This window comes from Amblyomma mixtum, chromosome 1, assembly GCF_055824585.1.
Source record: "Amblyomma mixtum isolate Tamu chromosome 1, ASM5582458v1, whole genome shotgun sequence".
Taxonomy (NCBI): domain Eukaryota; kingdom Metazoa; phylum Arthropoda; class Arachnida; order Ixodida; family Ixodidae; genus Amblyomma; species Amblyomma mixtum.
In genome coordinates this window covers 49,820,236-49,846,597 of record NC_143012.1, presented here as the reverse complement: position 1 = coordinate 49,846,597, position 26,362 = coordinate 49,820,236, and positions in this window count along the sequence as shown.

Here is a 26,362-nt window from a genome sequence, read left to right as displayed (position 1 = left end):
ACCTCTCGCTCAGTTCGAAAGCCGTCGCGATTAAGACGCGCGTTTGCGCCTTCGCTTTCTATGTCGCGCGGGTAGCGACAATCCCGCGCCGTACTGCGGGACGCCTCGCGTCTCTCATCGTCACGTTTGTGTGGGACGGCGGCCCCGCGCTTGTCGCCCGCCGCTTTCTCGAACTGCCGCCCAGTAGGGGAGGCCTCGGCCTCCCATGTATTCCTACAGTGGCTAGGGCACTTGGCGCCAGGCTCGTCGCCAGCCTTGTTGAATCGGAGAGCTATCCAGGTCGCGTTCTGTTATTATACTGGATGAGCACGGCGCGTCGCGCCTTTACGTCTGCGCGATACACAGGTCCCCAAGCTGAGCGGCCATCCCCCTATTACAGGGCGGTGGCCGGTTTGAAGTTGGCGCTGGACGCCGACGCTCCAGACGTCGACTTGTGTCATACGCCCGCGTCTAGGCTCAGTGAAATGATTTGTGTCAGCCGTCTCTCCCGAGACGAACAGCAGAGGACATCCGCGTCCCAATGGAGGGCCTGGGCCTCCGCCAGGCTCCCTAGTGAAGTCAAAGACTTTGACTGGCACAGGCGCTGGGGCGTCCTCCCAACGCGCCAGCGCCTGGCAGCGTGGGGCATCGTGCCCAATGAGCAGTGTGCCAACTGTGGCGCGCAAGAAACCGTGATACACGTATTTTATGAATGTGTTGTTGCCCGTACCATGTGGCGTCTAGTGTATCGCATGTTTCAAGTGCGCGGTGGTCGAGGCAGACGCCAACGCGGCCCTTTCGCGCGCTTGGTGGTGGCCGCAACGATGTTTGTTCTGTGGCGACGGCGATGCCTCGCAGAGGCGCGCCGAACCCCCGCCCGCGCCATGTACCCAGCGCTGCAGAACCTGCGCCTCGTCATCTGGGAGTACCTGTCTGACCGGCTAGTAAATGATGGCGAGGCGCTGTTTCTGCGGCGCTGGCACACGAGGTTTTTTGTTGTGGCCAACGGCAGGCTGGAGATGAAGGCTCTGCCTTATTAGCCTGCCCCCCCCCCCCCCCCCCCCCCCCCCCCGTCTTTGGCATTTTGTGCTGTAATGTGAAAGTGGTGCACAATTGTTTCTGTTTTGTTCTGTTGTAGAGAGCCATTTTGGGCTCTCGCTCTGTGATCGTTTGAAGATCCACTTGTTGTATCTTTGTTGCTGTCAATTTTGCTGCTAGTTTGTTGCGTAATCTTGACGCATTTGTTCATTCGTGATGCATTTGTGTTGATGGGACGAATTGATATGTCCGAGAGCTATGTATATCAAGCGCTGATTGTTAATAAATTTCTCTTTGTGTAGTTTCTCCGGCAATGGTCATGCCCATTCATTTCTGTAAATAACAGTCGTCTTGTCCTGGTTTTTAGGCCAAACTGGCGCTAAGGTCTCCTTTTAAGTGTTTCAATGTCAAATTATTGCCTTTTCACCCTTCTGTCAATAGGTATGCTATCCTGTTTAACATCGCCCACGAGCAATTCCTGTTACTCACTTAGAGATGTTTATGGTACCTGTTTAATTAGCTCGCCTTACATGCTTATTGTCATGTGTTCTTGTAAATGTCACTGTATCTGGTAACCTTGGCATGTGTACATATGTAAATAAAATATTTTCTAAACAAGGTGGGCGATAGTCGCCGTTCTGTAACTTTTCTTTGTGTCGGGCGACAATAGTCGCGGTTCTGTTTACAAAGAGGAGTTAAGTTTTGGGCTATATATAAGGCGAAAAAGCTGGAACGGTAGCAGCGGACGCATGGCCCGACAGCTTTGTATGCTTGCTAGTGCGGAAAACAGTAGTGTATAGGAAAGCGGGCAAGCATACGACTGCCTATAGCTGTGGTTGAAGATGGAAATTCACTGCAATTGTTTATTGCCACGAAGCCCACGCCACCAAGGTCAGGCACGTGCCGGCTCGGTCCAGCCGTGGCAGCGTGGGATTGCATCTTGCGCATTACGGGGGCTTCTTGTGCCTTCTGAGCGGTCTTCAGGGAAAGGAGTGTCGTCATGAGGGCGTGCATATTTACCCATCGCTTTATTAGAGGACTCTCGGAAAATCCTAGCTTTATCTATGCCCCTAGCCTTCGACTATGAGGAGAACTGCGGGGGAAGTACTTGAGTGCAACAGCAGGAAGTGCGATGCTAGACGCGATAATCGTGGCGAGAGGGAGCCACGAAGGCTCATCTCGATCCTGTTTAGCCAGTTCAAATAACTAAAGGGAGCGTAAATCTATGATCATCAGACACTCACAAGGATGGGGGGAATTACTGAAAGCACCTTCGTTTGATAGCTGTCTGGTTGGGCGGGATATGTAGGTCAACGCTGCAGTTCAGTAACGTGCTGCCGTAGGGACTGTAACGCTAAGGCAAGATGGACGGATTAATCTTACGTACTCAGTATCCGTCAAAAAGTTATTAATTTCCATCATTAACTCCCGGCAACGTTTACTTAGTTAACAAGCCTTTAATGAGCGACAACTAACTCCTGGTAAATATAATCTGCCTTCTACACAGTTAGCTATGTTTTTCTGTACACTCGTTCTGCCGGCTTAAATTTATACACCGTAAGGCGTCACTGGAGCGCTGTAGAGAAAAAAAGGCTCCGATATATCTCACCCGTTCTTAACGCGACACAACCAGTTCTAAACATTTCAAAGCGGGAAGAATTATAATTGAACATGCGCTGCCTTAACAACCTTGTTTCTCGGTGCCACGCTTGCGCGCATATCGAAAAAAGCTCTTAATATTTTCTTCGTTAGTTACATTCCCATCCATGTCTCACAGACGAAATGATTTGGCACAGCTTCAAAATTTTGAATTCATGGCATGTTTTCTTTTCCTTGTCTTAATCGAACATGACACCGCCAAAAAGACTGACAAATGGACGTCACGGGCGAGGTGCAATGAACATGGCCAGAAATTCACAGCCAATACAGACTAAACCCGAAAAAGATATTGGAAAGGAAAATGCAACTGAGTTCAGAAACATCTAGCGCAAATACACAGTCGAACAGTTGCCGGCCTGAACGCGAGCGATGTGTGTGTTCGATGACTTTTGTGTATTTTTGTCGTCCCAAATGAGGTGTTAGTAGTGTTCTCATTGGTGAATGTCGTGTTTTATCAACCGGGAAAAGTGCTTGAATGTTCGAGCAACTAGTTCCTAGCTAAGAGAGCGCATATGGCACGCTCTCTTATATCATGAATGGCAGTTTACCAATACCCTCAAGAGAAAAGTATACAACAGCTTTATATTACTTGTACTCAGGCAGAAACGTGGCAGAATGGGGCAGAAACGTGAGGGCCAACAAAGAGGGTTCAGCTTAAGTTAAGGACACCGCAGAGAGCTATGGAAAGAAAAATGATAGGTGTAACGTAAAAAGATTGGAAGCTGGCGGAGTGGGGGAGCGAACAAACGCGGGTTAATGACATCCTAGTTTAAATCAAGAGGAAGAAATGGGCTTGAGCAGAGCATGCAATGCGAAGGCAAGATAACCGCGGGTCCTTAAGGGTAATGGAGTGGATTCCAAGAGAAAGCAAACGTAGGAGGGATCGGCTGATGAGACTAGGAAGTTTGCGGGGATACGGTGGCCACAACTGGCAAAGGACAGGGTTAATTGGAGAGACATGGGAAAAGCCTTTGCCCCGCAGTAGGCTTAGTCAGGCTGATGATGATGATGAACGCGCACCCACTATGAGTGATTAGTACGCTGAAAAGGCAAGCCACTAAATTAAAGAGTAAATTTAGATATTCTAGAATACGCTCACCGACATTGGCAGCGCAGGAACTGTTCGGGAATTCTGCACGTCAAGCCCTTTTTGATTTCATGGATCTTAGCATATGCAATGCGTTGAAGCTTCCCGCGATTGTTCAGAGTTCTCTGAGTGGGGTAATGCCTCGTGGAAGTTCTTTTTATGCCTTGGCTAGAATAAATTTGTACGACGATGTATAGGAGATTATTTGCGGGCACAGAAATGTTCCATAAAATGGAGAAATCCAATTCTATTCTATTATGAATCATGAAAGTGTTAAATCCCAAGAGGTATCCAAAATGCTGTGCATCAAGAGAGAAATGAACTGGGTCATGTTTTCCACTTTTTTTGGAAACATCGTACGGGCAGCGGCCAAGGAAATTCAGTTTAGGGCAAGTACGAAAATCTGCTTGGAGGCGATTAGCATTAATTTCGAGAAATCGCTTGAGCGCAAATAGGAAAACATATATTAGCGACCGTATATGTGATGTGTGGTTGCGCACATACATTAAAAAGCGCGCTTAGTAGTGCACCAGTGGAGGTCATTTTACTGGAATGCCTAGGTAAATTTTATTCATCTCATGGTTGTAGAATCATGTACTACAAAGAACTGTGCTTACTCCATAGTGCTTCTAAATACGTAGTGATTTTTCTTTCAGGTTTTTTTTTTGAATCAGCATTAAGTAATTATTAACACCAAAAGTAGCACAGACAACGCGCGACAGTCACCAACCTTACACGATAAATATAAGACAATAATTCACCTGATTTGTTTTCAGATGAAAGTAGCAGGGACGTCCCATTTCTCCTTCCCTCACAGAATTAGCCCGTTGCACTTGATTTACAAGACTTCAGCTTTCAGCTACCAACAATGAAGGAAACTGGATAAAAACTCCAAAACTTGTTAAACACACAATGTAGAAAGGAAAGTAAGACTACAGAGTTATTTAGCAGAGAAAAGTATACAAACGAAGCGAAAGCAAGAGGTAAAGATGTGATGCGGAATGGAGTAGGTCTCAGCATAACGGACCCTTTCAGCCGAGCTTGAGTCCTAATCACAAACGTCCGATCTACCTTGTGTTTTGAAAAGCGGTTCTAATATGCGCTTTCAAATTGCCGGGACAGGCTGGATTTGACGCGCCGCCGGAACTTGTTCAGTCCGCCTGCTGATCTTGTTTGTCGTTGGAAATTTTGCCAAGAAGCATTAATTGGCGTCTGAGCAGTACATGAGTACATGAGTTTTCTCAGCAGGGATGACTTCAATTGCCGCCGGACAAGAACGGACCTACCCAGAAATGACTGTAAAATCGGTTTTTACAAAACCTAACACTAAAGTAAGTTTTCGTCTGGATCCTTTCAACGACAAACTGCTTTTTGTTTCGACATGTGCCGATGTGCAGCCCCGTTTCAAAACTTGGTCATGATGGTGCGACACATTTGCGCTTCTATATCCGTTGTTTCATTGGAATGGCCTTTTGTAGTAGTCAGGCACTGTACCTGACGTTCGTCTACCACAAAAATATTATTTAAAACGAATTTATTGCGTTTGCTTTAATGATTACGTGAGCCTCGAATATAGAAACGAAGGGATTGGGAATCTTTTTTCGGGTGCGTTTTAGAGGAGGAAAAAAATATTTATGTATAAGGCAAAAATTGGTTAAGTTTTTTTAGCATGCCTACTTTCTTTACGTCTACTCAGCCACGAGCACATTTACTTAAAGGACGAACGGGCTGATATTACCGACGAAGCCATATATATTTTATAATGAGTGTTTGCACTACCTCAAACAAACAAAAAATAACGTGCAGAATATTTCACTCGGACCATAAATATATACTTATGTATATCACTACAGGCTCTCGCGCTGTAGGCTACTGTCGGCAGGGTCAGGGCATTCGACACTCTCCGCAAATGGTCACTCAGGCATCCCAAAGGCGGCAGTGCCAGCGTTAGACCTGCCTTTCACAATGGAAGAACTATCCACAGCTATCGCGGATACAAATAGACACACGTCTCCGGGTCATGATCACGTGACCTATGAAGCCATTGCAAAGCTACCCCACACCTCCCGTCTTCGACTCCTGGAGTATTACAATTCTTCCTGGATGACTGGTGAGGTCCCCACGGAATGGAAGCTGGCGAAAATTGTGCCTGTTTTGAAACCCTGTAAGCAGCCAACAAGCTACGCATCATTCCGGCCCATTGCCCTACTGAGCTGCGTAGGTAAGCTCATGGAGCGCATGATCTGCAAACGCATAACTTGGTTCCTAGAAAGCCGAAATGAGTTCCCCCAAGAAATGAACGGGTTCCGACAAAACAGGTCTGCGACTGACAATATCATCTCCCTCGTCTCATCAATTGAGGGGTACCTTCATGCTGAGTACGTCCCGACAGCCGTTTTCCTAGACATCAAGGCCGCCTTTGACTCTGTCTTTCACCATGCAATACTCGCCGCCTTTGCCAGTCTTGGCCTTGGAGGAAAGCTATACAAATGGATTGGGCATTATTTGAAAGAACGGCAAATTTTTATGACCACTCCAAACGGTCCAACACGCTTTCACGCAGTAGAGAGGGGCGTACCACAGGGAGCAGTGCTCAGCCCTCTCCTGTTCAATATTGCCCTTATACACATAAAAAGAAACCTTCCGCGAGGGGTCCGTATAACAATTTATGCTGATGATAGCTGCATCTGGACCGCATCACGCTCGCGCTATATCACCCAGCAACGTCTACAGAGAGCGCTATTGCACATTTCTATGTACCTGGCTTCCAGAGGTCTTCGTCTCTCGCCAGAAAAGAGTGTTGCAATGGCGTTTACAAGAAAAACGATGACCCGATATCCGCTGCTCCTAGGCGGACGATCGCTACCATATGTACGATCTCAACGATTCCTGGGTGTTGTAATCGACTATAATCTGTCATGGACACCTCAGATCAAAAAACTCCGCGAGAGGATCACTGCAGCATCGCAAGTGTTTAGGTTCATGGCGGGAACAAGGTGGGGTAGCAACTGCTGATCAATGCTTCTGCTTGAAAAAGCCTACGTTGAAGGAACCTTGCGCTACTGTCTACCAGTGTTTCAAAGATTATCTACATCAAGCAATAAGTCTCTCGTTGCCGCACGGAACAACTGCCTGCGAATATGCCTTGGCCTCCCAAAGGGTTCCTCTTCATCAGGAACAGTAGCGGAGGCAGGATGTCTCCCACTAGAGGTGATTGCCGCCCAGGAAACTAGGCGTACCCATCTCCGCCATGTTCTTCAAGGGAAGAAGCACTTCCTGCACCGTGTCCAACTAACTCACAGCAACTCTAGCTTTGGCCAGGCAGTGCAGCTCCTGCCCATCCCTACTATTAATCAGCCACAGAAACTACTACCTCTGGCCTTTCCTCCATGGACACTCTCTCCTCTAAAGGTGAAGAAGTTTGTTCCAGGTGTGAATGCAAAGAGCCGCATGCCACAGGCAGCGCTTCTGCAAACTACTCTCGCCTACTTAACGGAGGAATATAGGCAGCACACCCATATCTTCACCGATGGTTCAACTACTAAAGAAACCTCTTCATGTGGCCTTTATGTGCCCTCAACAGGCCATGCCCTTTCTTACCGGCTGCAGCGGAGGACATCCTCTACGACAGCTGAGCTTCACGGCATTAAGGAAGCTGTTTCTTACATCCTGCGCCGAACCGCCGACCGTTGGGTTATCTTCACCGATTCGAAAGCATCTCTCCAGATCCTGGCCAACCTGCTGAAAAAAACGAATCACCAGCCAGTTTCCCTGGATATCGGATATCTACATCATTTAGCTATTGCCGCAGGCCACTGCATAACATTTCAGTGGGTACCTGCTCACTGTGGCATTCAGGCTAATGAAAAAGCAGATGAAGCGGCCCGTAAGGGCCATCAACATCGGAGATACATTAGAACTTTTTTTACGAAATCTGATGCGTCCCAGGTGGCCAAAAGTTTTGCTTCCGAAGAAATGAATCGGCTTTGGAGTTTGCCGACATATCAGTACCAATTTCTTCACTCAATCGACCCACATCTTAGATCAAGACTCTCACCCAGAATTCCTCGACATCTGGAAACACTTTATCATCGACTTCGTCTTAATGCTGCATATACAAACGGCTTACGATACCGTTTTAGACAAATGGACAGTCCGCACTGTGACAACTGTGCCGCGATAGAAACTGTGGAGCATATCTTGCTTGAGTGCCCTGCATATGCTAACGAGCGTGCGTACTATGAACATTGCATGCAGAAGCTCTGCTCAGTGCCCCTTACAATGGACAAAGTTTTAGGTCCCTTAGCCTGCCTTAGGCAACAGAGACTTTCAATGACTTTTCTATTCACATATTTAAAAGACATTGGACACCTTGATAAGCTTTAAACTCACTTGCACGTCACCTTCATGCATTCTTCATGCAGTGAACTTGGTCAGCCCATATGACGGACTATGCACTCCATCACTCCATAGGTTACATCAATTCTCGCCATTGCGTCCTTAGTACCCATTTCATGGCCGCATTTTATCTTCGTTTTTTTTTACCTCTTCCACTCTGCTCTCCTTCTGTCTTTATCTCCCAAATTCCCCTCCCTACGCAGAGTAGCATGCCAGCGATTTTTAAACGCCGGCTAAATTCTCTGCTCTTCATTAAAGAGTATCTCTCTCTCTCCCTCTCTCTCTCTCTCTCTCTCTCTCTCTCGCTGCATTTATTATAGCCTCTAGAAGCTCAATGCGTCTATAGCTGCTCACAGTAAAACACCTATGAGGAGTCATAAAACAACAGATCGGCAGAGATGTCATTCAGTCTAAGCAACCGTTTCAGCTTGTGTTGCGAATAAGCGTATTAGGCTATCAGGAAAGCCGTAGTGGAGGGCTCCGGATAATTTCAGGCTACATTGGGTTCTTTAACCTGCAGAGACATTGCAGAGTACAGGGGACTAGCATTTCGCTTCTCTTAAAGTGCGAGCGCCGCGGCCGGGATCGAGCCCGCGTCTTTTGGGTCAGCAGGAGAACACCATAACCACTGAGGCACCGCGGCAGCTGTCACCGAAATTTTGTTTTGTGAATGTTCAGTTCGTCTTTAATTCAACTCAAGACCCGTAGTGTCATAAGTGTGGGTCGAAAGCTTTCCCAACAAGATTAGATTGTACATCGGCGGTTAGGCAGCTATATTATGAAAATTCAGTACTAATTCCTTCATTATGAAAAAAATTTGGTTTTTCAGATGTTCTTTCATTCTATTCCTTCTGTTCTGACAAACACCCACAAATCCTTTGAATTTCTCTGCAAAACAATGTATTTCTATGCCATCAGTTCCCAGCGATGGTTTGGACCCGTTTTGTTTTTAATTAAGCCAAGAAAATTAAGCAGGAAGCAGTCATCTCAACTCTGAAGGCTTCGGCAGTGTCAGTTCGCACCGGCAGAATAACTCCTCCTCAGTAAACAGCTGTCGTAAACCCGAGGTGCCATACCAGGGTTCACGGCGTTCTTTTCTCCTCACCTTGTCCAAATGCCTTCTTCGACTCGGACAACACCCGCCGAGGTCTGAAAGGTCTGCGGCGAGGAAGCTAGCTGGGCCGACGTGTCGTGCTGTCGCTAGTGTCTTTCGTACAAAGTGACAGCCAGAAAAGTGGTCCTTGTCTCTACAGGCATGCTTTTCGTTCGACAGCCAGAAGACATGGAGAATTGGCGCTACGTGTCCACACTGTGCCTTTCAGCAGCGCTCTGTTGCTTTCTTACTTTTAGTACTGCCACCCTCGAAATGTGTTACAGAGACTGGAGATGTAGCTGGAGACAATGCAGTGTGGGAGGGCGGACACTTGGGCATGTCGGTAACGGTGATCCACTGCATGATGGGTACCGAAAAACAAAACGAATGAGAGAGAACAGACGCAGAAAGCACAGGAGCCTGTGGTGTGCGTATCTGCTCATTGTCCTTCGTATTGCTTTTGCTCTAGCCCTTGTGCGTTGTGTCAGAGTGCCATAGCAGGATGCCGTTTTGCATCCGTCTGCATGTGCCTCTTTGTTAGACATAATATTAGCTGGGTTAAGTGAGAATTTCATTCACGGACTAGATGTAATCTATACACAGCTGTAATTGTGTACTTGATTTTAAAAAATGAAATCATCATTGGCTGCTTGAAAACCTATGCCTGTGTGTTTTGAAGCAGTGCTGTGAAGTTGTACAAAACCGTTCATATTCCAGCTCAGTTGCTGGTTGGATTAAGTGGAGGTGGCTTAGGGCTGAGCCGCGTACTGCACTTTAGAGTCGGTGATGTGGTTTTCAGAATTCTGTGACTGCAAATTTTAGTGAAGTTGCATCGTAGTTTCGCAGAAGCAAATTAAATTGTTGTGAGGCTTTAGTCGCAAGGCGTGCAAAGAAATACGTGCTATAAGCAATAAATGGCACGCAACGAGAGAAATGAATCAAAAAAGAAAGAAATTTTTCATTCGGTTCCTTGTTTGTGATTCATTCGTTGCGGCCAGAACACAAACAAAAATATTGGCTGTCATATGTAGTTTTTTGATGGCAGCTATTACGAACTGGCGTAATCAAGGGGGCATAAATACTAAAATGTGTTAAAATCCTCAGTCCAGGAAAATTCTGGGCAGGAATGGTAAAACTTGCCAGTGGTGAGAAAGCAATGCACAAGGGCAATAATGTTTTCAGGCAATACGCTGAATACGCAGAGTAGCCTCAGAATGAAGACTAAGAAATATTTGAAGTACTGCACTCTATGAGCAATCGATGTGACTTTTTCCACAACAATAAGCTTCGGACAAAGAAGGTATAAACGATGTCATATTCCTTAGCCCGAGTAGCGGTGGCTGAATCTCGCATAAGCACAAGGTAGCCGTCCTGTGAATTTCCTTCTTTAGATTGTACGTTATAATGTCGACTATTGCTTTGATTCCGGATTCTAGTAATCACCTCGACGGCACATTTCTCGCTGGAGAGGATACTTTTTTCTGATTAACTCACTCCTCATTTAGCTCAGGGCGATTGCTGCTGACCCAGTTCAGAAAAAGTTTGCATCTAGTTCGCTGGTCTGTTGCCACCATTTTGCTCAAAACTCAAAGTACATGCATGATAATCTCTTGAAAAGCGTCATTATGAGCACTGCCGTTTGATGGTGAAAATTTTCAAGGATACGCACGCGTATTCATTTGCTTCCTGTCCATTTCAAATAGCTCCTTTTGTAGGTTATTCAGTTTATGGGTACAAACATGAGCGGAAGTTTATCTACGTATATATTTTACATCTTATAAACCGGACGAAGGACTAAGTCAGCTGATAAGATCACTCATGTGTGCTTATTGAATATTTACGCCATTTTATTACGCACGGCTTGAAAAAGTCATTCTCACAAAAAGTGAAAACACGTTTCTTGTGTACATGACCATGCGCTAAATTATTCAGCTCTGGGCTCCGCCTACATATTCAGCACTTCTGAAAACGTAACATTAAGTACGAAAATTTACCTGTAATAATTATTCCTATGCACGAATTCATCAGTATCTGGATTTACTCCAGCCGTAGCCCTGTTATTTATTCAGTCATGCCTCCCCACAGCTAGCTTGATTTACGTGCTCGTCGAAGTGCACATTCTAGTGAGGTGCTGGTATCAGTTATTTTATTAGCGCATAGGTATCTATGTACTCGTTTTGCCGCTCGTGAGTTCGTCAATAAACGGGAGCGAACTGGTCCATGTCGCAGCTTCAGCTCGGCCTTGAAACAATTCTGCACGAGCTCAAGAGAATGAACACCTCGGTGCTATTCGTCCGAGATTTTCGTTCGCAATTATAGCTGGTAAAGGGATGTTCTGTGATGGGAACTCGCCTACGTTCTAACTTGAAGTCCCTTCTCACAATGCCTAAGGACAGTTTTACAGCGGTCAGGGTGACCAATAACAGACACGTGGAGAGCGGAGAGGCCACACACAAGAATACGCCATTTGAGGTCATACGCGGTACACGTGCCTGGCAGTAAGTTCATGCACGGTATCACCAGGTAGTAGAGTGTGGCGCACAACTATTGTCCTTTGGTGAGCACCGAAAAGCACCGAAGTATTTTTGTCTTTTGGTGTTGGGAAGGGAAAATATAAGAATTGGAGAGGTTGGCAGGATTCGCCACATTATGCACCCACGAGGTTAAATTTTCTATCTCGACGGCTGCGAATTTAAACTGAAGCATGCGCAGACTTTAGCTCTACCAGTGTAGGAAGTGCTGTATGATTTTGGTCTCAAAGACGTAAAATCAGAGCTATAGGAAGTGTAACTTCATTATAATCTGCGTTTATTCTTGGTTGCTATATTTTATATCTATTACACATCGATTGCTCCCTAATTCCGGAGCTTTATGCCATTTTTCTGGTTCAGTCTAGCTCACTAATGTAATTACCGCCGGTGTGCAAACTTGGCGCCGAAACCTGGTTCGCTCGTTAAGTCTCTCAGGAGCGCTTTGCGCTTCCTTAGAGCGCACAAGAAAAATCTTAAATGCTTAAAGCCGCTCCCTAACTTCTTTCACCTAACTCCAGCCCTGAGTACCTTACATCATTAATAATGTATTGGATTTTATTAAGAAAAAATAGATTGTGAAAGTTTAGAACTCCTTTCTTTTGTACCTGTTAAGAAAGATATGGTGGTGTTCTTAGTGCATTCATGGCGCGGTTTGTTTTTATTTCGACATCTTTCTTGCCTTACCGGAAGTGCGCTTTCGTGATATTTCTTAGTTTAGGGCTTCATATTCTGAGCTCCAGTGGACCATACGTTTATGCCCATTAGCAATTGGTCTCATTGCGTCTCCTACCACCATTCAGGCAATTATCTTTGTAGAGGTATCGAGGCTTGTTTTCATTCCTTTGTATCTTTTAGTGTTCAGCAACTGTGAAGCGCTTCATGACTGTCTTTAATGAACGTCAGCCTGCACGTTTAGCACGCATGAATGTTGCTCGAAGAGATATCCTGATAACTACAGCTTCAGGAAAAATTGAGAAACCTACGTTATCTTCTAGAAGGCTTTCATAAATATCCAAGAGATGTGAAGTTGACAACTGATTGCCGTTCCCTAAACAAAAAGCGACACCAGTCTAAGGAAGAATAAGCTCGGCAGCATAAACATATTCTGCTTGTTCAAGATGCTTTCTTTCGCAGACTGCCTTGATTAGTGTACGGTGGCACATGTTATCAGAAAAGAAATCCTCAGGACTGCGAAGGTGTCTTTAATATCCTCATTGCTGCTACTTTTTAGTGGTTGATTACCGCGAAGGATAACCTGTGATACTTGAGTGGCACAGAAGAGATCTCTCAGCCTTGATCTCATACTACTGCCTATCTGCTACAATGGTTTTTGCACTTAAATAGGGCAGCTAAAAAAGCATAAAGAAATAAAGAAAGCCATGCCAATATTAGCTTCAAAAGTTACTTTCCTTTTTTGGAGGCCAAAAAATTCCTCATTGAGAACAAAGATACATAAGGTAGCCCATGTATTCAAGTTGTTACACTAGAAAACAACAACATGGACATCTTTCATGATTTTTCGGAATAAAGTATTAAAAATGATGTCGCGAAGCAAAGAACTTGCGCCGTATCTCCAAGCACTTGAATAAAATATTCGTGCTATTCCACAATTTGTGCCAATGGCGTACAGTTGTATTATTCACAAAGGCGGCGTTCTTGTGGACGTTTCCATACTGTCAGATTCGCTTCACCAGCACTATAAAGGTATGTGAAGAAATCAGAACCATCACGGGGAGTCACGTTTTGTTGGTACAGTCGGCAATGTGTTCGCCAACTTTAACTGAGAAATAGTAGCCGCCACTAAGCCTGATTTCGGCCGCTTTCACTGTATACTATTCTTCTTAAGTTTGCCGTCTTCAGCACTGTTTTTGAAGGAGGTTAAATGCAGAGAAATTTTTCTTATAGTTTCAAAAATCGGCTCATAATCCAGACGTAGCCTTAAATGTTGCGTATGAAGTCTGCATGCGCTTTCAAAAAGGCAACATTTATGCGCATGCAAAAATATCAGCACAGTGTATAATGACCACGCTTCATTTAAACGCTTTTGTCTGGAAAGTAAGCTGGCCCTTTCAATAACGTCTTTAGTATCGAAAACAAGCGTTCAATGGCGAGTCTTTCTCATATTTACTTCTTCAGAAGGTGATTTGGCGCCAAAAAAAGAAAAGTCAGCAGTGAACATTCCTTGTCTTCCTTCAGACTAATAAAAATACGGGATGATCGTACGCGGAGAGAGAAGCCACAGCTTCATTCTCTTAAAATGCAAATCGCGGTATCACTTTTGCAAATCTTTCCGGAAGAGGTCACCCTCCAACTCGACCTGAAGCTTTTGCAAATTTCTTCGATTTCTGAAAGATTTTCCGCAACGACAAGAAATGACCGTCTGATGCTCGCGCTCGAACTGCGAGAATGATTCATTGACTTGATTTTTGTTGAGGTGGTAAGTGTAAATAAAAGAGCGGTTTCAATCGGAGCATAAAATTCAGCGCCATGTGCCGAAAAACAGTTGTGATGAGGGCTTGAAAAACACTGTCTTCGCCATAGCTTCTACCCATTTTTAAGAACACTGAAAATCTCATTGCTGCAGGGCCCTTCATCTGTTTGGAAATCGGAGGACAAATCGAATACAGTCTAGCCCGTTTATAACGAAGCCACTTACAGCGAAATAGCGGTTATAACGAAGGGATTTCAATTTCCCATTCCCATTTTTGCATTTTCAATACATTTTGGGTCCGGGTTTAACGAAGCAAATAAGAGCCCCAATATCGCCAACATTGACCCGAGCTTTACCTTTGCGGTCGATGCTTAAAAAGGCTCCCCCTCCATAAGCTCCGCTGCTACGCAACCATGAATTTCAATATGGGTGTGGTGTGCTCTGTATAAATTCTGTTATCTCTGTATTGTTATCTTAAGTACATCCTGAACACCAAAATAACTGCTGCTGTAATGATGCTAATAGTATTAGAACGCTCATAATGGTTCTAGAAAACATGGTAGGTTTATTGCATTTCTAGCTAGAGAGGCGTCGTAAGGTTATCGCATGACAAGGACAAGTTCAGGAGCAATGTGTATTGTTTCTTTGCTCTCTGTGGTGTTTAGCGCAGTTTTCAATATTAAGCGCAATAAACAAAACGGGATCATGTTTAGTCTGATAAGTGAGGCCTTACAATGCTTACGCAAGCGCGCCCATACAAAATTTTTTTAGATACTCTGTAAACTGTCCATAGACTTATGTCTATAAAGTCTACAGACTGTCTATAGACCACTTTTATAAGGGCGGTAGCCTTCTGCAGCTCCAGCCATTACCTGCCTAGGCACGTGAGCATCTATTTCCAAGACCGCACTGAAAAGTAGTTCGAGCAACCGTCTAAATGGGAAGTGCGGAGATAAATATCTTGGACATGTGTAAATGATAAAGCCTTTGGAACGGGGCGTGTTCGAACGTGCGCGAGGTATATTGCTACAGAGCATAAAAACATTTTTTTTACCCCTTACCAACTCGACACATGCCACAATGGTGCACCTTGCTGCAACCGGCACGTCGTCTTGATTTATGAAAACCTCCTTTCGGCATAAACATGAAGGATCGTTCGCAGTGAATTCCGTGCTTGTACAAAAAACAACTAATGATCTTTCTTGCGTAAAAGCTCGTAATGCGGAACCGCCATGCTTTCTGCAACTCGGAACTTTTGGAATTGTTTGCTTTGCGAGTGTGCACTTGATCCAGAGCGATATTTTAATCAACATTTTTTTTCAGTAAATTCCTACCATTGTGGAGATTCGATGGTTATCAGCGCTGCAAATAGAGGGGCAGCAAATGCTGAGGCAATAAGCAACCCCATCTTGAAACGCTTTTTCCTCATGAAGATGGCTGCAGGACCAATACCGAGAGTTAACACTGCGAAAAAAATGTTATGCAAATCTACAGCCGAGAAATAAAGAGGAAGTATAAGTTGATGGCAACGCAGCAAGCAGAGAGAGAGAGAGAAACTTTAATTTAACAGGAATTCGGCTCAAAGCAGACACCATAGACCCGCCGAACAAAGGGGGCGCCAAAACTATACTGGGCCTAGACCTACATAAAGCCTTCGATAACATCAAACACGAGGTCATACTAACTAATCTGGCGGAGACTGCCCCTGGAAAGCGGACCTACGATTACGTAAGGGACTTTCTAACCGGCAGAACCGCAGAAATAAATCTAGGAGACATCCAGTCAGAAACTATTAAGCTGCGAGACAAGGGAACTCCGCAGGGCTCAGTGCTCTCTCCTTTCTTATTCAACCTGGCGTTGAAGAACCTACCGCCGCTATTGAAGACTGTCGAAGGTATAAACCATACGCTATATGCGGATGACATAAAAATATGGACGCATACAGGAAACGATGGGGAAATAGAACAAAATCTCCAACACGCGATCGATATTGTCCAGGATTACGCGGAATGGGCAGGACTAAAATGCTCGCCAAGCAAATCCGAACTTCCGGTGATCCGGGGGGCTAGGAAACGCGATACCAACGCAGGAGACATTCACGTACTGGTAAATGAGACTCCGGTAGCCAGAGTTGACAAAATCAGGGTCCTAGGACTTATAATACAGGACAATAGAAAGAACACAGAGACAATAAACAGGCTTAAGTCCACAATTAACATGACAATCAGGCTCATAAGGCGAATAGCTAACAAAAGACGGGGAGTCAAAGAGAAAGATCTCTGCGGAATGGTTCAGCCTTTCGTGATAAGCAGAATAGTTTACGCCGTTCCCTACCTCAAGCTAGGGTTGGCGGAACAGAACAAAATAGATAGGATCACAAGGCAGGCATATAAAGCAGCATTGGGGCTGCCCCACTACACTCCTAGGGAAAGACTTCTTAAACTGGGGATCTACAACACCACCACGGAACTATGTGAGGCACATATATTTGCGCAATTAAGGAGGCTAGCGACCTCACCCCCGGGGAGAAAGATCCTGAGAAACCTAGGATTACATGATAGAATTCCGGAAAGAAACGCGCAGGCAAAATTACAGACCAAAGTTAGAAAATTACTCACTATTAAACCACTTCCAAAAAACATGCACCCTGCTTTTCACGAAGGCAGGAGGAGAGCCAGAGCAAAGGCCCTTGAAGCCAAACTCGAAGGCTCGGAATACACAACCTATGTAGACGCGGCGGAATACGAAGGAGGCGACTGCTTTGTGGTCGTGGCCGTGAACGACTCGGGTGAAACATTAACGGCCGGTTCGGTCAAAACAAAAAACTCGGGGACAGCGGAGGAGGCGGCTATCGCCATGGCAATGGCCAGCACCAAAGCAGTCACCATAGTTAGAGACTCCAAGGTGGCTATCAACAATTTTGCGCGGGGTATGATCTCCCAGGAGGCAGAACGAATCCTAAGAGATAAAGACTGGGACCAAAGAGAGGTGGAACTAATATGGGTGCCGGCACACTCAGGGAACAGGGGAAACGAGTTGCCTCACAGTATAGCTCGAGGTTTTGTCAGCCGAGCAGTGAGCCGGGTTGAGTCCCCAAATTTCACGAGAGATGCATTCATATCATTTCACGAATACACCAATCAGTTTAAACTGGAAAGGAGGATCTATCCGCCACCAGACAAAAAGCTCGACAAAAGCCAGGAGGTAACGTGGCGTCGGCTCCAGACGCGAGCCTTCTTTAGCCCGTCGAGAGTGACACATGTATCCAACACAATATAACACTACTTGCAAACAATGCGGCGAGATAGCCGGATATGACCACATTTTATGGAGCTGCAAAAAGGCGCCGCCACCGGCGGACCTACTACCAGTCCCTTCTCTAGAGCGGTGGGAGGCTATCCTGGCCAGCTCAGACCCGTTGATGCAAGTCCGGGCCACTGAGTGGGCTCACAAGGTCGCCAAGAGCCATGGGTTCGAAGCCACCTAGTATAATGCCCACTAGGGCTCAGTGCTGACAATAAACGTTTTCCAATCCAATCCAACAGGAATTCGGGGCACGCCCCAGGGTCCCCGCACGACCCCACTGCACTCAAGTGTTTATGTTCCTAAGGTTCATAACACTGGCAGCACGGCCGGTGGCGATGGTCTGCACGGCCGGGTCCTCCGAGCGCAGCAGGGTCTCCCAGTCCTCCCAGGTCTTGAGGATCTCTAGGTCCCGCGGGGGAGGGTCCGCCGGGCAGAGGGAAAGGATGTGGAGTGAAGACGCGAAGGGTTCTGGGCATAGAGTGCATGCCGGAGTGGGGAAGGAGGGATGATAGTGGGCTAGGTTAAGGGGTGAAGGGAGAGCTGGCGAGAAGCTCTGTACAAAGCCTCTCGCCAGCAAGCAGAAGGTCGAGTGATATTGTACAGTGCAATACAAAATTCTAAACTCCCTCCTTCCTTTCCTAACGGCACGGTTCGGGTGTCCTCCGAGGTATGACAGACAGATGCTGAACCATTTCCTTTCATAAAACATCAATGAAAACAGGAAGAGACATATTGGTCTCCGTGTGTCCAGCCCAGGACTTTTGCTGCGGACAAGACATGAAAAAATGTTGATGTTGTAGATATTTGCTGTTCAATAGTCTTTATTGACACGATAAGCATTTACACGCTTGTAAATGAATGGCTGACTTTCGAGACGGAGAAATTTTCAAAGAAAAAGATAGAAGTAGAATGAAATCAATTATTACTACGCAGAAAAGACAAACATATGAAAGGGTAAATTGGATGGATAAGAGAGAAACTTCTGTCGTGCAGTGTATGCATTGAGGTTGATTACGAATATAAGCAAAGATACAAACAAAAACCAGCAAATCAGGCAACGCTAAGAGAGCAGGCCAAGTAAACAGAATTTTTCAAGGACGCAAGGGAAAAACGCTTGTTTCCCGAGAGTGCACGAAAAGATGACAATCCATAGCCAAAGTGTTGAATAATAATTCAGTGATGTGAGCATGAACTAAATTCCATTATTCAAATTAAAGTGCTGAATTCCCAAATTCCTTTATGCGCTTCCGCTACCTACTTTAGAAACTTAGTTTTCTCTGCACTAAAGAGCCATTTCAGTATATCCTTTAGGGTTAAATATTGAACAGGCGTCTTTCAATTTTTTACGTCAAAGTAAACTTTTGCTCTGGATATCTCACAGGGAGAAACAATTTCACTGCTAATAATTATCGCCTGTTTACAGAAGACAGAGAACTTGTTAGGGAACAGTTGGGGATGAAGTCAATTGTAGAATGCCTTTCTAAACTCCGATTCGCTGGTTATATTGCTTTCCATAATAATGCAGGGGACGCTTGGCAGGGGATCATTTAGGACCTACACAGACAAAGACGTACATTTTCCCTGAAAACAAAATATACAGAAAACTGCAGTAATGTCCATCTGCCTCGGAAGAGAGCACAAGCTAGCACTAGGCTAAGTATTCGGAGAGATAAACACATCTACTCAGGGCAGATACTGGACCGCAGAGCCGGTCCACTAGAGTGACATAACGTGAAGTCAAGAATGTGATATAGAGGATAATAAATAGGAGATTAGCTGTATACCGCCTAAAAAGAAGTGTATAACAGCTGCAACCTGCCAGACTTAACTGTAGGGCAGAAAAGTGGGCGTTAACGAACAGGGTTCAACTAAAATACGCAACCGCGCTGGAAGGTATGGAATGGAAAATTACACACGTTACGTTAAAAGACACGAAGTGTGTAGAGTTATTTTGAGAACCAACGCTGGTAATGTTATCGCAGTCAACACCAACAAAAATCACTGTCGGTGCCCAACGTGATTGCATCATATTAAGACGCTATAAGCCTTTTTCGGAACACTGTTGTTTCAAGTATTCGCCTGGAATAGCCTCAGCAGGGATGCTGGAGAGTGCCCATCACTCGAGCCTTTTTTGGATATGCTCTAAGCAGTTTTCTGTCACAAACTTGGCATCTTGCATTTTTCTTTCATTAAAGGGACACTGAGGAGAAATTGATGTTCGCTTGTATCGGCAGAATACCAGCCTCTGATTACAAAAACGCCACTCATACTGACAACAAAGCTCTTGTAACGTAGAAAAGAGCAAGAACCAAAATACAGGTATCGCCGCCACAGGCCAAACTCACAAGTACAAGCGTGATGACGCCATAGGACAAAGCAGTGTTGCTAGAACCAATGGTTCTAGCGACTCTAGGACCCGAGAAGCCACAAATCACAGAGGCGCAGCCAATGCATGCGCAAATCTCCTTGACGTCGCCAGATGGCGCCACGTGCCTAGCAGCTACGCGCGCGCCTGAAGCATCGGCACCAATCAGCGCCTGCTCACCGGCGTTAGGGGGGCTCCCGGTATTCTGCTAGCGGTAACAAGGTTAACAAGGTATGCTAAAGGTGTCTGTTTGCGAGAACTTCGTTGACAACTTCGAGAATGAGATCCATCGTAACGCTGGCAAAACGCCAGAGCAAACGTAAGCGAAGCGACTGTAGCGACGGCCGCAATAGCCGATAGATGCCTTCAGCGTGCGGCCGGCGGTAGCTTTCGTTTCGGCTGGCCGCACTGCTGGCCGCCAGAAATCACGAAGTCTGCGTTACGTCATGTTCACGTCATGTTTCGCGTCACTTAGTCCTGTGTCGTCATAGGAGAATCCCAAATTTGAATCAGAGCGGCGGGAAAAACTTTTTCAACTTCGAATCCAAATTTCTTGGAAATAAATGCACCTTTCGCTGCCGGCAAAGTGGCAACAAAGCCATGACATGCCGAACTATCGGATTTTTCTATAAAGAAAATATTAATAGTGCTCTCCTCACTGTCCCTTTAAGCTTTTGACCTTGCATTTCCTACCATATCTATCATTTCGTGGGTAATCTCACATATTTTTCCTTTTGCTTCCACGCATGCACGTCGGCGCTTTATGTCTTTTGAAATAGTTTGGTTTGGTTTATTAGGATTTAACGTCCCAAAGCGACGCACCCTATGAGGGACGCCGCAGTGAAGGGGTCCGGAAATTTCGACCACCCGGGGTTCTTTAACGTGCACTGACGTCGCCCAGTACACGGGCCTCTAGAATTTAGCCTCCATAGAAATTCGATCGCCGCAGCCGGGAACGAACCCGCGTCTTTCGGGTCACCAGCCGAGCACGATAACCACTGAGCCACCGCGGCGGCACATGTGCGTTCACCGTCTACTGGTACCATGTCACGCTCTTCAGGCGGATCTTAATTACCCCCTCGAGTTTAATAACTAACACCTGCTCTTGCATGTGTTCTCGGTATAACTGCGCCAAACTCCGCCAATTCTTCCTTCCTTTTTTTCCTGGCACACGCGTACCTGCCCTTCCCGAAAAGGCCGAGAATCGCGTGCTTACTGCACGTTTCAGAAGGAGATAATACGGCCTGCCCTGCCTTATACTCTTTGCTCCCTCTTGTGTTTTGATTGCATTCGTTTTGAAAATCATTGGAAGTCACAGGGTACTCAATACACCATTTCAAGAAGTGTATACATACACGAAAAACGGCACGTTCCATAGAGCGCCTTCGCAGCCGCTCTGCTATTACTTCTTTCGCCAATGCCATGCTCGCAGGTGCAAAAACAATGTTTAGTTTTGTGTTCAAAAAATCAAAGCAGAATTTACGAAAATGCTAAACCTCAAAAAATATTTTGCAGCTCTGCTTCACGACCCTTTCGCTACGCCAATCTCTTAGCAGTGCTTGACCATGCATTCAAAAAAAAAATATTACTGAGATTTGGTTACCTGTATGGTTGAAATGTATATCGCCAATTCCTCGAGAGAGAGAGAGAGAAAAACTTTATTGTACAAGGAATTCGGGGCACGCCCCAGGGTCCCCGCACGACCCATCACACCCATGCCCCACCAATTCCTCGAACGCATGTGTGAAAGATCGCTTCGCTAAATTTTAGGGCTAAAGCCGTACTAGCCCCATTACGAGAAAACCCGGTGGCGTGTGTTAGTAGAAATTGCTTTTCTGGGAAAGGTTTTATTGATTTATTGGGGTTTTAACGTTCCAAAGCGACTCAGGTTATGAGTGACGCCGTAGTGAAGGACTCCGGAAATTTCTGCCACTGGGGGTTCTTTATCATGCACTGACATCAGCCAGTACACCAGCCTCAAGAATTTCGCCTCCATCGAAACTGAGCCGCCGCGGTCGGGATCGAACCGGCGTCTTTCGGGTCAGCAGCCGAGCGCCGTAACCACTGAGCCACCGTGGCGGGGCTTCTGGGAATGGAAATGGCGCAGTGTCTGTCTCGCATATCCCGGTGGACACCTGAACCGCGCCAGAAAGGAAGTAATAAAGGTGGGACTAATACAAGAAAATAAGAAAGAGGTGCCATAGTGGAGGGCTCCGGAGAAATTTCGACCACCTGGGGATCTTTAACGTGCTCTGACATTGCACAGCACACAGGCGCCTTTTGCGTTTCGCCTCCATCGAAACGCTGCCGCCGCGTGTGTTAGTGTGTGTAAATCAAATTGGTAAATTGGTTTCTGAGTAAAGGAAATGGCGCAGTATCTGTCACATATCTCGCTGGACATCTGAACCGCACAATAAGGGAAGGGAGGAAGGTGGAAGTGAACAAAAAATGGCTGAGGCTTAGCTATGGTTAAGCCTAGTCAGATGCGAAGCATATTGATGGCTAGGCTTGGTAATACATTGCTTTCGTTGGTTGACGTTCTTCCCGCTCTTCATCGGTCTCTGTGGCACGCTGAAGCTTTCGCTTCTCGTTCAAATCAGCCCTGCTTCTAGGCGGCATCCCAACACCTGGCCGCCTCGTAAGTGCCCGGAGAGTTGTTGTGTTGTGTTGTTGTGACTGAGAGAAAGATGAAGAGGAAATTGCACGGGCCTGCCTACTGGCTCAAGCCGAGCCACCACCGCTGCCTCGTGCAGATAGAGGAGAGTCAAAAGATCAGAGGAAAGAGAAAAAAGGAAAGAAAAGTGGCTGAGGCTTAGCTAAGGTTATGCCTAGTCAGATGCGAAGCATATTGATGGCTAGGCTTGGTAAGGCTTGGCTTGGTAAGCCCCTTCTTAGGCAAATGTCTAAGCAACAAATAAAAAGAAAAAAAAATACATGGCTTTCCTTGGTTGAATACTTGGTCATTTTAATACAACCAATAGAAGCCTTCGTCGTGGGGGAAGACGACGGCATGGCTACAGCGGAACGCCGACTAACCCCTAGAGGCGCGTTGGGTGAGCGCCTGGATGGCCACGGAAGCCGCGTCCGCCTGCCCGGTGGAGCGAGCGTTTCACCTACACCGAGTGTGAACGCGCGTTCGAAATGCGCGGGAGTGTGGCGTCATCATACCACGTGATTCACACGACGTGCAACCGCAGCGACGGCACAAGTTGGAGCCCCGTCTCTCATCTGTCGTGACGTCATTGTGTCACATGGTGTGACGTCACCATACCACGTGGTCTGCCCGGCGTGCAACCGCAGCGACGGCACATGTTGGAGCCCCGTCTCTCATCTGTCGTGACGTCATTGTGTCACGTGGTGTGACGTCACCATACCACGTGGTCTGCACGGCGTGCAACCGCAGCGACGGCACGAGTTGGAGCCCCGTCTCTCATCTGTCGTGACGTCATTGTGTCACGTGGTGTGCAGGGCGTGTAACCTTCACGAAGGGCTTGGGTTACCTATTGTAATATGCTTCGCATAAAAGACGCGCGTCGCAGCAACAACTGCGTCCGCCGGAACGGACGCTGCTCAAAAAACAGATAAGCGGCCGAAGCCGCGCTCGCCGAAGAAAGAACAGATACCCTGCCCGAGAGCGAGGCAAGCTCAGCTTTATACCGCTGCTGTAGCGTCACGTGGTCAGCTGCAGCGCCTCTGATGTGGAGCCTCTACCGCCGCGGCCGACCGCGCGAGCCGGCAGCCCATCTCTCCTCTGCTGTGACGTCATGTTGTCACGTGGTGAGCCGCCGCGCCTCTGATGTGAAGCCTCCACCGCCGCGGCCGACCGCGCGAGCCGGCAGCCCATCTCTCAACTGCTGTGACGTCATGTTGTCACGTGGTGTCACGTGGTCACGCTCAAGGTCAATGGTAGCTCCACCGCCGCGCTCGACGGGCTGTAGTGTAGCTCTAGTAATATGCTTCGCATAAAAAATGGCTGAGGCTTAGCTTAGGTTAAGCCTAGTCAGATGCGAAGCATATTGTCGCCGAGTTGCATATCGAGCACGCCGCTTGGCTAGACGTTCTTCACGCTCTTCATCGGTCTCTGTAGCACGCCGCAACTTTTGCTTCTCATTCCAACGAGCAGCCCTGTCTCCAGGAGGCATCTCTATCCCGTGTACGCCATTCAGTGAGCTGACCCAGGCATACAGAGCCTCTCGCCAGCTCTACCCCCCGCCCCACCCCTCCCTAGATAACAGACACGCAACACTCTGGCGCAGATTACAAACACATACTCTCCCCTCGCCCCTTACCCTAACCCACTATCATCCCTCCTTCCCCACTCCTGCTTGCGCCCTATGCCCAGAACCCTTCGCTTCTTCCCTCCACATCCTTTCCCTCTGCCCGGCGGACCCTCCCCCGCGGGACCTAGAGAACCTCAAGACCTGGGAGGACTGGGAGACCCTGCTGCATTCGGAGGACCCGGCCGTGCAGACCATCGCCACCGGCCGTGCTGCCAGTGTTATGGACCTCAGGAACATAAACACTTGAGTGCAGTGGGGTCGTGCGGGGACCCTGGGGCGTGCCCCGAATTCCTTTGTAAATAAAGTTTTCTCTCTCTCTCTCTCTCTAGCAGAGGCAGGCGCACCTTGTATACCGCCGCTCCAGAATCACATGTTCACTACAGCGAAACTAGCGGCAGAAGCAGGAAACACATTGGGCGCGACGCCTCGCGCGACGGCGCGAGCTGGTTCCCCGTTTCTCCTATGTCGTTTCGTCACGCGACACGTGGTCCTCCTTGGTCGCGACGCCTCGCGCGGCGGCGCGAGCTGGGCCCCCGTTTCTCATCTGCTGTGACGTCACGCACCACGTGGTCATCCTTGGTCACGACGCCTCGCGCGATGGCGCGAGTTGGGCCCCCGTTTTAAGCATGAAATGCTTTTAGCTCCCGTTGTCGGCAGTGTGGTGACGTCACGCCGAGACCGAGAGCCATCATCCGGGCACTGAAATCCACTCATCCGGGCACTGAATTCCACTCATCCGGGCACTGAATTCCAGTCATCCGGGCACTGAAATCCACTCATCCGGGCACTGAAATCCACTCATCCGGGCACTGAATTCGACTCATCCGGGCACTGAATTCCAGTCATCCGGGCACTGAAATCCACTCATCCGGGCACTGAATTCTAGTCATCCGGGCTCTGAAACGAGAACATCCGGGCACCGTACGAGGCTTAACGAGATTTAACGAGACTCTCTAAGCCCTCCTACGCGACCGGCATGCAAGCGCCGGTCGGTCTCCAAACGAGACAAAAAATAACTGCTGCCAGTGCCTTCTCAATGTTTATCGAGATATCAGTGGAGCTGTGGGTTTGATAATGCACGGAATTATAATTTCCGATTTCTAATAACGCGTGCAAAAAACACATAAATGCCACGTTACACTTCGTTGTCATACGTGATCCGGGGGAGAAGCGCTGCGTTCAAAGGGCAAGGCATCGCGCCGAACGGGTGGTGGCGTTCCTCCCTTCCTTTACGGTGCGGTTCGGGTGTCCACCGAGATGGCAGAGAATTACTGCGCCATTTCCTTTCCTCAAAAAACCTTGCGTTCAAATGGCAAGGCATCGCGCTGAACGGGTGGTGGCGTTCCTCCCTTCCTGTACGGTGCGGTTCGGGTGTCCACCGAGATGACATTAGGCCCGTAAACATTTCATGCTTACTCTACTCTCATTTACGGGAGAGGCAGAGATTTTTTTTAAGCATGAAATGCTTTTAGCCCCCGTTGTCGGCAGTGTGGTGACGTCACGCCGAGACCGAGAGCCATCATCCGGGCACTGAAATCCACTCATCCGGGCACTGAAATCCACTCATCCAGGCACTGAAATCCAGTCATCCGGGCTCTGAAACGAGAACATCCGGGCACCGTACGAGACTTAGAGCGATTTAACGAGACTCTGTAAGCCCTCCTACGCGACCGGCATGCAAGCGCCGGTTCGTCTCCAAACGAGACAAAAAATAACTGCTGCCAGTGCCTTCTGAATGTTTATCAAGATATCAGTGGAGCTGTGGGTTTGATAATGCATGGAATTATAATTTCCGATTTCTAATAAGGCGTGCAAAAAGCACATAAATGCCACGTTACACTTCGTTGTCATACGTGATCCGGGGGAGAAGCGCTGCGTTCAAAGGGCAAGGCATCGCGCCGAACGGGTGGTGGCGTTCCTCTCTTCCTTTACGGTGCGGCTCGGGTGTCCACCGAGATGGCAGAGAATTACTGCGCCATTTCCTTTCCTCAGAAAACCTTGCGTTCAAATAGCAAGGCATCGCGCTGAACGGGTGGTGGCGTTCCTCCCTTCCTGTACGGTGCGGTTCGGGTGTCCACCGAGATGACATTAGGCCCGTAAACATTTCATGCTTACTCTACTCTCGTTTACGGGAGAGGCAGAGATTTTTTTTTTATTTATTCGAGCTGTTTGCCATCAGGCATAATGAAAAAGGA